The 14,544-nt window shown below is 37.5% G+C and overlaps 1 protein-coding gene across 6 annotated transcripts in view; it reads right to left on the bottom strand.

Annotated features, from left to right (window-relative positions):
• Window positions 1-14,544, bottom strand: part of CMC1 (C-X9-C motif containing 1) — a 124,488-nt gene that overhangs the window by 34,568 nt on the left and 75,376 nt on the right. The window lies entirely within an intron of this gene.

A 14,544-nucleotide genomic window follows, 5' to 3' on the forward strand; every position in this document is an offset into this window, starting at 1 on the left:
TATTCCCGCCTTGCCCGTGGGTTCTTCATGACCTTTTTATTTTTAGATTCCATATATAGGTGTTGGCATACGTTGTGTGTTTTTCTCTTTCTGACTTACTTCACTCTGTATGACAGACTCTAGGTCCATCCACCGCACTACAAATAACTCAATTTCGTTTCTTTTTATGGCTGAGTAATATCCCATTGTATATATGTGCCACATCTTCTTTATCCATTCATCTGTTGATGGACACTTAGGTTGCTTCCATGTCCTAGCTATTGTAAAGAGCTGCAATGAACATTGTGGTACGTGACTCTTTTTGAATTATGGTTTTCTCAGGGTATATGCCCAGTAGTGGGATTGCTGGGTCGTATGGTAGTTCAATTTTTAGTTTTTTAAGGAACCTCCATACTGTTCTCCATACTGGCTGTATCAATTTACATTCCCACCAACAGTGCAAGAGGGTTCCCTTATTTCCACACCCTCTCCAGCATTTATTGTTTGTAGATTTTTTGATGATGCCCATTCTAACAGGTGTGAGGTGATACCGCATTCTACTTTTAATTTGCATTTCTCTAATGATTAATGACGTTCAGCATTGTTTCATGTGTTTGTTAGCAATCTGTATATATTCTTTGGAGAAATATCTATTTAGATCTTCTGCCCATTTTTTTATCGTGTTGCTTGTTTTTTTGATATTGAGCTGCATGAGCTGCTTGTAAATTTTGGAGATTAATCCTCTGTCAGTTGCTTCATTTGCAAATATTTCCTCTCACACTGAGGGTTGTCTTTTTGTCTTCTTTATGGTTGCCTTTGCTGTGCAAAAGCTTTTAAGTTTCATTAGGTCCCATTTGTTTGTTTTTATTTCCATTTCTCTAGGAGCTGGGTCAAAAAGGATTTTGCTGTGATTTATGTCGTAAGAGTGTTTTGCCTATATTTTCCTCAAAGGGTTTGATAGTGTCTGGCCTCACATTTAGGTCTTTAACCCATTTTGAGTTTATTTTTGTGTATGGTGTTAGGGAGTATTCTATTTTCATTCTTTTACATATAGCTGTACAGTTTTCCCAGCACCACTTATTGAAGAGGCTGTCTTTTCTCCATTGCATATTTTTGCCTCTTTTATCAAAGATAAGGTGACCATATGTGTGTGGGTTTATCTCTGGGCTTTCTATCCTGTTCCATTGATCTATCTTTCTGTTTTTGTGCCAGTACCATACTATCTTGATTACTGTAGCTTTGTAGTATAGTCTGAAGGCAGGGAGCCTGAATCCTCCAGCTCCACTTTTCTTTCTCAAGATTGCTTTGGCTATTCAGGGTCTTTTGTGTTTCCATACAAATAGTGAAATTTTTTGTTCTAGTTCTGTGAAAAATGCCAGTGGTAGTTTGATAGGGATTGCATTGAATCTGTAGATTGCTTTGGGTAGTAGAGTAATTTTCACAATGTTGATTCTTCCAATCCAAGAACATGGTATATCTCTCCATCTACCTGTTATCATCTTTAATTTCTTTCATCAGTGTCTTATAATTTTCTGCATACAGGTCTTCTGTCTCCTTAGGTAGGTTTATTCCTAGGTATTTTATTCTTTTTGTTGCAATGGTAAATGGCAGTGATTTCTTAATTTCACTTTCAAACTTTTCATCATTAGTGTATAGGAATGCCACAGATCTCTGTGTGTTCATTTTGTATCATGCTACTTTACCAAATTCATCGATTAGCTCTAGCAGTCTTCTGGTAGCATCTTTAGGATTCTCTATGTATACTATCATATCATCTGCAAACAGTGACAGCTTTACTTCTTCTTTTCCAATTTGGATTCCTTTTATTTCTTTTTCTTCTCTGATTGCTGTGGCTAAAACCTCCAAAAAACTATGTTGAATAATAGTGGTGAGAGTGGACAACCTTGTCTTGTTCCTGATCTTAGTGGAAATGGTTTCATTTTTTCACCACTGAGGATGAGGCTGGCTGTGGGTTTGGCACATATGGCCTTTATTAGGTTGAAGTAAGTCCCCTCTATGCCTACATGCTGGAGAGTTTTTTATCATATATGGGTGCTGAATTTTGTCGAAAGCTTTCTCTGCATCTATTGAGATGATCATATGGTTTTTCTCCTTCAATTTGTTAATATGGTGTATCAAATTGATTGTTTTGCATATACTGAAAAATCCTTGCATTCCTGGGATAAACCCCACCTGATCATATTGTATCATCCTTTTAATGTGCTGTTGGATTCTGTTTGCTAGTATTTTGTTGAGGACTTTTGCATCTATATTCATCAGTGATATTGGCCTGTAGTTTTCTTTTTTTGTGACATCTTTGGTTTTGGTATCAGGGTGATGGTGGCCTCGTAGAATGAGTTTGGGAGTGTTCCTCCCTCTGCTATATTTTGGAAGAGTTTGAGAAGGATAGGTATTAGCTCTTCTCTAAGTGTTTGATTGAATTCGCCTGTGAAGCCATCTGGTCCTGGGCTTTTGTTTGTTGGAAGATTTTTAATCACAGTTTCAATTTCAGTGCTTGTGATTGGCCTGCTCATATTTTCTATTTCTTCCTGGTTCAGTCTTGGAAGGTTGTGCTTTTCTAAGAATTTGTCCATTTCTCCCAGGTTGTCCATTTTATTGACATAGAGTTGCTTGTAGTAATCTCTCATGATCCTTGGTATTTCTGCAGTGTCAGTTGTTACTTCTCATTTTTCATTACTAATTCTATTGGTTTGTCTTCTCCCTTTTTTCCTTGATGAGTCTGGCTAATGGTTTATCAACTTTGTTTATCTTCTCAAAGAACCAGCTTTTAGTTTTATTGATCTTTGCTGTCATTTCCTTCATTTCTTTTTATTTCTGATCTGGTCTTGATTTCTTTCCTCCTGCTAACTTTGGGGTTTTTTTTCTTCTTTCTCTAATTTCTTTAGGTATAAGGTTAGGTTGTTTATTTGAGATGTTTCTTATTTCTTAAGGTAGGATTGTATTGCTATAAACTTCCCTCTTAGAACTGCTTTTGCTGCATCCCATAGGTTTTGGGTCATTGAGATTTCATTGTCATTTTTTTTTAGGTATTTTTTGATTTCCTCTTTGATTTCTTCAGAGATATCTTGGTTATTAAGTAGTGTACTGTTTAGCCTCCATGTGTTTGCATTTTTTACAGAGTTTTTCCTGTAATTGTTATCTAGTCTCATAGCGTTGTGGTCAGAAAAGATCCTTGATATGATTTCAATCTTCTTAAATTTACCAAGGCTTAATTTGTGAACCAAGATATGATCTATCCTGGAGAATGTTCCATGAGAACTTGAGAATAAAGTGTATTCTGTTGTTTTTGGATGGTGTGTCCTATAAATATTAATTAAGTTCATCTTGTTTAATGTATCATTTAAAGCTTGTGTTTCCTTATTTATCTTCATTTTGGATGATCTGTCCATTGGTGAAAGTGGGGTGTTAAAGTCCCGTACTATGAGTGTGATACTGTCGATTTCTCCTTTTATGGCTATTAGAATTTGCCTTATGTATTGAGGTGCTCTTATGTTGGGTGCATAAATATTTACAACTGTTATATCTTTTTCTTGGATTGATCCCTTGATCATTATGTAGTGTCCTTCTTTGTCTCTTGTAATAGTCTTTGTTTTAAAGTCTATTTTGTCTGATATGAGAATTGCTACTACAGCTTTCTTTTGATTTCCATTTGCACGGAGTATCTTTTTCCTTCCCCTCACTTTCAGTCTGTACGTGTTCCTAGGTCTGAAGTTGGTCTCTTGTAGACAGAATACATATGGCTCTTGTCTTTCTATCCGTTCAGCCAGTCTGTGTCTTTTGGTTGGAGCATGTAATCCATTTACATTTAAACTAATTATTGATATGTATGTTCCTATTATCATTTTCTTAATTGTTTTGGGTTTGTTATTATAGATCTTTACCATCTCTTTTGTTTCCTGCCTAGAGAAGCTCCTTTAGCATTTGCTGTAAAGCTAGTTTGGTTGTGCTGAATTCTCTTAGCTTTTGCTTGTCTGTAAAGGTTTTAATTTCTCCATCAAATCTGAATGAGATCCTTGCTGGGTAGAGTTATCTTCGTTGTAGGTTTTTCTACTTCATCACTTTAAATATGTCCTGCCACTCCCTTCTGGCTTGTAGAGTTTCTGCTGAAAGATCAGCTGTTAACCTTATGGGGATTCCCTTGTATGTTATTTGTTGTTTTCCCCTTGCTGCTTTTAATATTTTTTCTTTGTATTTTATTTTTGATAGTTTGATTAATATGTGTCTTGGTGTGTTTCTCCTTGGATTTATCCTGTATGGGACTCTCTGTGCTTCCTGGACTTGATTAAGTATTTCCTTTCCCGTATTAGGGAAGTTTTCAACTATAAGCTCTTCAATATTTTCTCAGTCCCTTTTTCTCTTCTTCTTCTGGGACCCTTATAATTCAAATGTTGGTACGTTTAATATTGTCCCAGAGGTCTCTGAGACTGTCCTCAATTCTTTTCATTCTTTTTTCTTCTTTCTTCTGGTCATTTCTGTTTCTTGACCTCAATAGTGGTTACACAGATACGTTTACTCTGTCATAATTCATCAAGTTATGTACTTATAATTTGCACATACAGGACATATAAAAAGCTTATTTCAAGAAAGTAATGTTTTCATTTTGAAGAATATGAAAAAAAAACTACATGTAGGAAAAGAAATAACCTATGATCCACCTTTTTCCTTCCCACATTTCCAGGTATTATTGTTAATTTTTTTTTTTTTTTTTTGGCGGTACGTGGGCCTCTCACTGTTGTGGCCTCTCCCATTGCGGAGCACAGGCTCCGGACGTGCAGGCTCAGCGGCCATGGCTCACAGGCCTAGCCACTTCATGGCATGTGGGATCCTCCCAGACTGGGGCATGAACCCGTGTCCCCTGCATCGGCAGGCGGACTCTCAACCATTGCGCCACCAGGGAAGCCCCTTATTATTAAATTTTGAATGTATTTTTTTCTATATGAATCGATCATTTTGTTATAATTAGGATAATACTCGGTATACAATTTTATATCATGCTTTTTTAAACTCAGCATTATGAACGTGTTCAGATTTGTTAATGATCCTTCATAAAATCAACCAGTAATTACCACATAATAGTTTGAGTGTATTTTTTTTTTTTTTTCAGTACGCAGGCCTCTCACTGTTGTGGCCTCTCCCGTTGTGGAGCACAGGCTCTGGACGTGCAGGCTCAGCAGCCATGGCTCACGGGTCCAGCCGCTCCACGGCATGTGGGATCTTCCCGGACCGGGGCACGAACCCGTGTCCCCTGCATCGGCAGGCGGACTCTCAACCACTGTGCCACCAGGGAAGCCCTGAGTGTATTTTTCATATGATTAACAAGGTAATAAAAATTGAGAAGGCTTTCAATTTCACTAAAAACTAAACATCAGAAAGTATTGGTTTGTTTTTAATTGGGGTATAGCTGTTTCACAATGTTGTGTTAGTTTCTACCGTACAGTGAAGTGAATCAGCTATATGTATACATATATCCCCTCTTTTTCAGATTTCCTTCCCATTTAGGTCACCACAGAGCACTGAGTAGAGTTCCCTGTGTTATACAGCAGGTTCTTACTAGTTATCTATTTTATACATATTAGTGTACATATGTCAATCCCAATCTCCCAATTCATCCTGCCCCCCCTTACCCGCTTGGTGTCCGTATGTTTGTTCTCTACATCTGCCTCGCAAACAGGTTCATCCGTACCATTTTTCTAGATTCCACATGTATGCGTTAATATACGATATTTGTTTTTCTCTCTCTGACTTACTTCACTCTATATGACAGTCTCTAGGTCCATCCACATCTCTACACCTGACCCAACTTCATTCCTTTTTATGGCTGAGTAATATTCCATTGTATATATGTACCACATCTTTATCCATTTATCTGTCGATGGGCATTTAGGTTGCTTCCATGACCTGGCTATATCATAAATAGTGCTGCGTGAACGCTGGGGTGCATGTCTCTTTTTGAATTATGGTTTTCTCTGGGTATGTAACCAGTAGTGGGATTGCTGGGTCATATGGTAATTCTATTTTTAGTTTTTTTAGGAACCTCCATACTGTTCTCCATAGTGGCTGTATCAATTTACATTCCCACCAACAGTGCAAGAGGACTCCTTTTCTCCACACCCTCTCCAGCATTTATTGTTTGTAGATTTTTTGATAATGGCCATTCTGACCGGTGTGAGGTGATACCTCATTGTCATTTTGTAAATTATAAAAATAAACATTTAAGTTCAACATGTACCTCAAATTATTATGCTATGTGAGTATGACCACATTTTTAATGAGTGAATGGTCTACAGTGTATATATGTTAGGGCTACAGCCCCAAAAAGAGTGTTACAGAAAACAGCATTAGAGGTGTTCCCAGAAAATGAAGTGAATAATAAAAACTGCTTAAGCTATTGGAAGAAAGTAACTTTTCAATCTAGGTGAAGGCAGGGATAAATAATACACAGCAAACAAGATCAGTAACTAAAAAGCAGTTAACTACAAATAAACTAGCACATAGGCCAAAAGGACAAGTACTAGACAAAGCATATCATCACCTACCAAATCCACCACTCATGTCTGACACAGCACCAGTGTGCTGGGCAGCCACTTCCAACTCATCAGAGTCGGCACAGAGAAACGGTATTTGCTGCCTTTGACCACACGTCATTTGATACAAATGGCTAATTTAGCCTCTTCACTGTGGTGTGAGACCAGGTACCCAGCACCAGATACTGCAGCCAGCAGTACTGAAGGACAGTTTGATGAATTAACAAATCAGTATAATCATGATTTAATTCTGGAATGTAAGTGGACCAGGTAGAACCTTAAAACCAAGGAACAGGGGCTTCCCTGATGGCGCAGTGGTTGAGAGCCCGCCTGCCGATGCAGGGGACACAGGTTCGTGCCCCAGTCCAGGAAGATCCACATGCCGCAGAGCGGCTAGGCCCGTGAGCCATGGCCACTGAGCCTGCATGTCCGGAGCCTGTGCTCCGCAACGGGAGAGGCCACAACAGTGAGAGGCCCGCATACCACAAAAAACAAACAAACAAACAAAAAAACCAAGGAACAAAAATGTCAGTCTTTATCACTGTCCAAATCAACATGTATCAAACGCACACCAAGAAAATTGACACTTACACAAAAATATTAGAAAAATACCAGAACCACCACAATTGGATAAACACTCGCCTCCTCTGTTTCCCTTGAAAAGAGTAACGAATTTTTACTACCGTCCAATACAGTGGCTTCAAACTTAGCCGTCTACCTGACACCTCAAAGTTCACGTCCAGAACTAGACTCCTGATCTATCGATCGTGAAAAACTAAAATAAAATAATAAAATTTCTCCACACACAGGCTTCCCCATCTCTGTTAACCACAACTCCATCCATTACTTGCTCAGGACAAGTAACAGGGAGTCGTCTTTTTCTCTCTTCACTCTGTCTTCAAAATACACCCTGGGTGCGCTCATTCTTACCATCTCCCCCATTACCACCCTTCCACTTCACCACCCTCTATCAGCTGGACCATCACAGTCACATCCCTAAACTGGCGTCCCTGGTCTGCCCTTGCCCCATCCCATCTACTCTTAATGCAGCGGCAAGTGATGCTAGCACATTGCAGATCAGACCCCGTCTCCTTCCACTGCTCTAAGCCATCACTAGCTTTCATTTGGCTCCTCAGTGCCCACAAGACCCTGATTCTATCCACTGTCACCCTCCTGAATGCTCAATTCCAGCTCTCCTCCTCACTCATCCCACCCTAACCACAGGGACCTTCCTGGTGCTCCTCAAACATGCCAGCTACATCCAGTGCCTCAGCATCTTTTCACATGCTACTCCTGTTCACATCACTCCTCCCAGAGATGCCACACATCTCACTCCTTCACCTCCTACAAGAATTCTGTTCAAATGTCACCGTCTTAGTGAGACCCATGCTGACCACCTACTAAAAACCGCAGCCCCTTCTAACACCACCACCCTCCCCACTGCCTTACCCAACTTTATTATTCTCCAGGTCACTTATATTTACTTATAATAACTTACAATATTTATCTCCCTCCTTCACTGAAATCTAAGGGCTATCATGGCAAATGTCTTTGTTTTATTTACTGTTCATATAATGGTGACTACTAAGTGGGAAATACTCAGTAAATGTTTTTGAATGACCACGTTCCATATAACCCTAAGGGTCCATTCAAGTACCTAAGAGAATCTGAAAATTCCGTTCCGGCTTTGTAAAAATATATTTTTAGTCATGTAATAATTGACCAACACTAAAACATATGCAAATAGTATTATCAAATGCTGACACTTTGGAGACAGCCAATGTAATAAAATATGATGCCAGAAAAACTTGTTTATGGGCCTCAGAACAAAATTTTTCTATTATATCTATTTAATTGAACAATACTGTGAAAATCTGAGTAAATCATAAGAAATCATTACTATTTAGAACTACTTCCTTATGTGATTTAGGATTTACTCTATATTTTGCATCCCTCAAAAAACTGAACCTCAAAAATTAACTGGGAGATACATACTAGGCAACAACTGTTATAACCTCTGAGTTCAAATTTGCTTCCTGAAAATAATTGTTTTCATGTACTGACTCTGTAAATGTAACAAAATCAGTAATTTGTAATACACAAAAAAATAGTGCTTTTATCTGTTTTAGACATTACAGTTTGAAACAAATTCTAGCCCCATCCCAAAAAGAACTGATTATTTTTTAAACAGTTCTAAACCTACCAATCTAGTGCATTCCAGGGTTCTGTACAAACCAAACTTCCCCTTTATTTTCCACAGACATACAAGATTTCTATAAGAATGTATTTAGTAAAAATATAACTATTTGTGTGTATTTTCAAGAAGTTTACCAGTCACAGGCTCTGATTAGAATCCCAATCACAACTCAAGGATCATCAGATAGCTTAAATGAAGTGTGATCTCGTACTCAGGTTTTACATACAAGGACATGATACTGTTTAAAGATGACACTTAGTTTTGGATTAATTGCTCATAAGATGAAAGGATTTAAGTCTATTACAGAAAAATAACTGAAAGTCGAATAGCTAGGAAACTAGGAAAATAATACAAACTTGTTAATACTGATAGAAGTTATAACTCACATTTTTATTAATAATATTTACTCATTTTAACAATATTTCTAAGTTTCAAGCCATGTAATTTTTTGGTTTTGTGTTCAAATGTAGACTTTTCACTCTTATACCTTCAGAGACGAGTTGCATAAATCAGTTGTTAAAAACACTAGATTCATCTGCTCTGACAATATTCCCTGTTAATTTAGTCAATTAAAAATTTAGATGAAAGTGGGGGGGTGGGTGATGAACTGGGAAATTGGGATTGACATATATACACTAATATGTATAAAATGGATAACTAATAAGAACCTGCTGTATAAAATAAATAAATAAAATTCAAAAAAAATTTTAACTTAACTTCTAAAACTAAAACATACTGAACCTTTCTTTGTGAAAGAAGAACTAGCCATTTTATTCAAGAGGAGTACTAATGTCCAATTACAGATAATTTTATTACAAAATTGGCATTATTCAGAAACAAGACCAGTAAGTCAAGACAATCATTTAGTCCTACAACAGAAGTGTGAATTAATAAATGTAAGTGAGAACTACTAAGCCAATGGGCAATGACCATATCATATACTTTGCTCAGTTGTTTTAAAAATCATTCAGCTCTACTTGTGACTGACAGAGGTCTATTATTCATGATGCCACTGGCATGACATCAGGCCCAACAGACATACATAATAACTTTGATTGAACACATAATTATTTAATTAAGTATTATAAAGTTATTAAATACATAATAACTTTTACTGTGTCCATGTGCAGAAAAGAGTTACCATGGCAGGCCTGACACCACTCTCCTTCGAAAGGCCTGCTTACAAGGCTGGACCTTAGCTGGTGTCAGAACCTGGATTTGGGGAGCATTCCCACCATTCCCTAATTGATGAGAGCTACTCACTGTGCCTAAACTGGGTAAACCATGTGGTTTGTGTTCAACACCTGCTTTCCTTCTGGGAGTCTGGAATTTTGGTACATACTATGCAGAGGCTGCCACGTGACCGACTCCCAGTTAAGTCTGAGGACCGAGTCTCTAACGAGTTCCCCCGGAGACATTTCACACGTTGTCACAATTCAACCATGGTGGAATTAAGCTCACGCTGACTGACTCTACCAGGAGAGAACTCTAGGAAGCTTGCACCTGGTTTCCTCTGGACTTCATCCCATGTGCCTCTTCCCTTTGCTGGTTTTGCTCTAATAAATCTTAGCCATCAGTATGACTATATGCTTAGTACTATGAGTCTTTGTAGGAAATCACCAAACTCAGGAGTGGTCTTGGGGACCCTGACACAGTCCAGTGTAGGTCCAAAGAAGAGGACTTGTGCCTTAAATCTCTTTATATTTCTTAGAATATATAACATACTCTTATACATAAAAGATGCTCATATTTTGTGATTTTATATATTATCCTCCTAACATATACAAACCAGTCTAAAGATGTGTTGAATCTCTACTTCAATGTGACTTAACATTGGTGAACCAGTTAAATGGCAAAAATACATGTGATAATACACATACAATTCAAACAACAAATGAAAAGTTTTGGGCAGGTTCAAGTAACAGAGTTGGATAGAAGATTGATTACTTTGACCATTTACAGTCTGCAGCCCTCTAATTTGTTTTAATGATGTCTTGATAGTTCTCTGCCTGCAAATATCCTAAAGAAAATCCTGGGGCTTCCCTGGCGGCGCAGTGGTTGAGAGTCCACCTGCCGATGCAGGGGACATGGGTTCGTGCCCCGGTCTGGGAAGATCCCACATGCCGCGGAGCGGCTGGGCCTGTGAGCCATGGCCGCTGAGCCTGTGCTCCACAACGGGAGAGGCCACAACAGTGAGAGGCCTGCGTACTGCCAAAAAAAAAAAAAAAAAAAAGAATATCCTAAGCATTCTTAATTTGAATTTCTTTTTTTGTTAATTCATCCATCTTTGGAATTTAGCAAAATATAACATATTTCAGTTGTGAGTGACTGATAAAGACGGCAGGCATTTTATCAAGCTTCTGTGTTATTTAACAACAGTTCTGTGATGTGTCAAACAATCCATGCTTCCTTATACTTTATACAATTCCTTTAGAACCAATCCTACCTATTGGCCAGCAGATCAAAAAGACTGTCACAGAAAACAGTGATACAAAAGAAACATTGAAATATGATAAAAGAAGGCCCAAGGGATGAAAGGAGTGAGTTGGAGAATATATCCAGGTTAAAGAAAGTTTCAGGCCACCCCTGATGTCAAAGTACTTTTCTGGTCTTGATCTGTCATAACAAAAAGAAAAAAAGGTTCTTACTATTTTTAAGGCAAACTTCTTTACTCAGCATAGAGATGTTATATCAAATGCCAATTATGCATTTCAAAAAAGCAAAGAAATACAATGAATTTTTATAAAACACAGCAATTCAGTGACTCTTTTTCTTATAAAGCCTCTATTTCCAGAAAAAAAAACTTTATAGCACTAGAATGCATACTTTATCATTATGTATGACCAACAATATTTTTTAAAATATTACTAACATAGAAAATATAAATCATTAAATTAGTGAAGAGTCAAACGCATGGGAAAAGTCAGAGTGGGAAGTAGCCTCCAGAGGTCATCAAACCATCCTCCTAAAACACCACGCATTGGTAAGTCCCTGATTCAAGAAAAAGCAATGATTCCACCATCACACTTGATGGAAGGGGACTTCTGTTTTGGCTTTTGGGAGGTGGGGAGACTGAGGGGAGTAAGGCAGAGACTGGCTATTCTAGAATTTTTCTTCCGTTCCATTCCCAGTGTATTCAGCATTCATTGTGTTACTTCGGTCATTTATTTTAGTGGCTCTACTCACTGCCACTAATACCACTGGCAAAAGAAGAACATTATGAAGTTTTCTATTTAAATCCATTGTTCAATTGCCTTTCCTTTGATGTATGCTTTACCAACAGAGTTTATAATCTTGTGAAAGTTTATGTAGTAGTGAGATCCACATTCTCAATTCTGTATCTAATCCCCAAGTCAAGCCATCTTTACTCATCAAATCAAAACTAAGTTATAAAGGAAAAAGTGATGAGCATTATTTTTCTCTTCAAAAGGAAACAAAAAAATCTATTTTATAAAGACAAAGATAAGTTGACACCAGTTTAATACAAACACTGCTTAACTGTCACCCAAAAGCTGAGATTTTCTTGTTTCAGGTTATAATTTTCATTAGATGGAAATGGCAAAGTTACCAAGACTTCATAAAAATTAACTGTAGAATTAGAATCATGTAATTATAGATAAAAGTTAAATTTTAGAAGTATCAGGGGCTATAACAATGAAACATTCTAAACATTATCCACTACTTAAGACAAATTTTAAGTGTGTTTAAACAGAAGGTGAAATGTGCAATGCAGACTAAATCAGTGTAGAGTAAAACCCAATAGTGTACATATAGATAATGAAGGGATCAGAGAAGCTGGTTAAAACTTATAATGAAGAGAGAACTAGTAAGAATATAGCAACCTGGCTGAAATTGATATTCATTAGGGTACTCTTCACATCAATAGGGAGCATTTGGATGCTGTGGTCTTTTATCAGTGTCCCAGCTGGTAATGGTTGAAGGTTAATGCCTTACCCCATTCTGTTCAATTTTCTATCCTAATTAGCCCTCCAAATCTATAGCTGTGAGCACCAAGTGTCTGTGCTCAAAAGAAACTAATTAATGCTAGCAAATTAGATCAAGTCCAAAGATCCAACAGCCAAACTCTTAGTTAAATGCTCCTTGTTAATAGGAAGTGTAGCTGTCAATAACTGCTGTTGGTGACTATAATGAGGCATCTTTTTTTTCATTGAAAGTGATTTCATTTCTCTTTGTCACTGGAAAAGCTGTTCCATTCCCTTCACAAACCTAAGTTGCTGGCAGCCTGACCCAATTCTTATGATCAGCCAGGTTGAAATGACATGGGAAAAAAAAAAAAACAACAGAAAAGCTTTCCTACATAATCATGTTTCAGGCATTTAGCAGAAAATCAGATCACTTATTAGAATTCCTGTATCTTTACTCAAGAACTGCACAATTAGGATGCATAATGCTTTTATGTAAAATCCTGTAATTATTTAATAAAACAAAGGCTATAAATAATAAATAAACCACAATGGAAGTGTTCTGATTCTAAATTCCGTCTTATTGTTCAGTTTAAATGTAGCTGTTCTGCTCCCACTTGAGCAATGCCAGTTTATGTTCTCTCCTAGTTCACATGGTTAAACGGGAAGATAATACTTTTATAAAATAATCAATTTTAGGGCTTCCCTGGTGGCGCAGTGGTTGGGAGTCCGCCTGCCGATGCAGGGGACGCGGGTTCGTGCCCCGATCCCGGAGGATCCCGCGTGCCGCGGAGCGGCTGGGCCCGCGAGCCGTGGCCGCGGAGCCTGTGTGTCCGGGGCCTGTGCTCCGCGGCGGGAGAGGCCACAGCAGTGAGAGGCCCGCGTACAGCAAAAAAAAAAAAAAAAAAAAAAAAAAAAAAAAAAAAAAAAAAAAAAAAAAAAAAATAATCAATTTTAGATTCTAAAACACTGTTTTGGACCATATGGCCTGACAAAAAATCAATATATGATTATCTATAAAAATTCAAATACTCAAAGATCATTTGTTATAACGTGTTCTAGTAGGGACAAATGCATTGAAATAACTCAAATGGATCTCAAATTTTAAGATGCTTTCAGTCTTCAGAAGATTTTAAGTATGGTATAAAAAAAAAGTCAACATCCTAAATAACTTAAGTTTTGATAAAGAAGCAAAAACTAAACATTTTCTTTTCTGTACCATTACAAAGTAACAGGTGTGTAACACAAATATTTTAAAGTTATACTATATTTCTTTCATTTCAAAGACCAAAAACAAAGTTTCATTGTCTAAGAGCAAAGCAAGGGTAGTTCTGAAACCCAAACTCGACCATTTCACATTTTCATCTGAATCATGTAAGAAGTCTATAATTGAGTTATCTAGCTTTCTTTCACTCTAGATATCAGAATAACGTGTTACAAAACCCTATAATTTTGTTATCCATTTTTAAGTTTTATCCTCCCTCACTTGAATCAGGATATTTTTTTAAAGTCCTATGAGGCAGGTGGAGGGTTACCTCTTGAGACCATCAGCATGACACCCGCTGACGCCAGGTGTGCAGTGAACCCTACCCGCAGGTGCCAATGGAGTAACTTCTGACATCTGGGGGTGGGGGAAAGGAAGGTGCTCTGATTATACAACTAATTCATAATGAAAGCAAGACCATCAAATGATACTAATAAATTACTGATAACTTGTTAATAATTTACAGATGGATTTAATTCAAACCTAATTTATAGGTGGATCTAAAATGGGAATAGCTCATAATAAATCATTTAAGAAATGACCATCACACAATGTCAGTTCTGAGGAACTATTCTTTTATTGCCTTTGTCCATCAGTCCCAGAGGTCATTCTCTAAGGAGATAGGATCTAAGGGAC

The sequence above is a fragment of the Mesoplodon mirus genome (genome assembly GCF_964341445.2).
Source record: "Mesoplodon mirus genome assembly, chromosome: 12".
NCBI classification, from domain to species: domain Eukaryota; kingdom Metazoa; phylum Chordata; class Mammalia; order Artiodactyla; family Ziphiidae; genus Mesoplodon; species Mesoplodon mirus.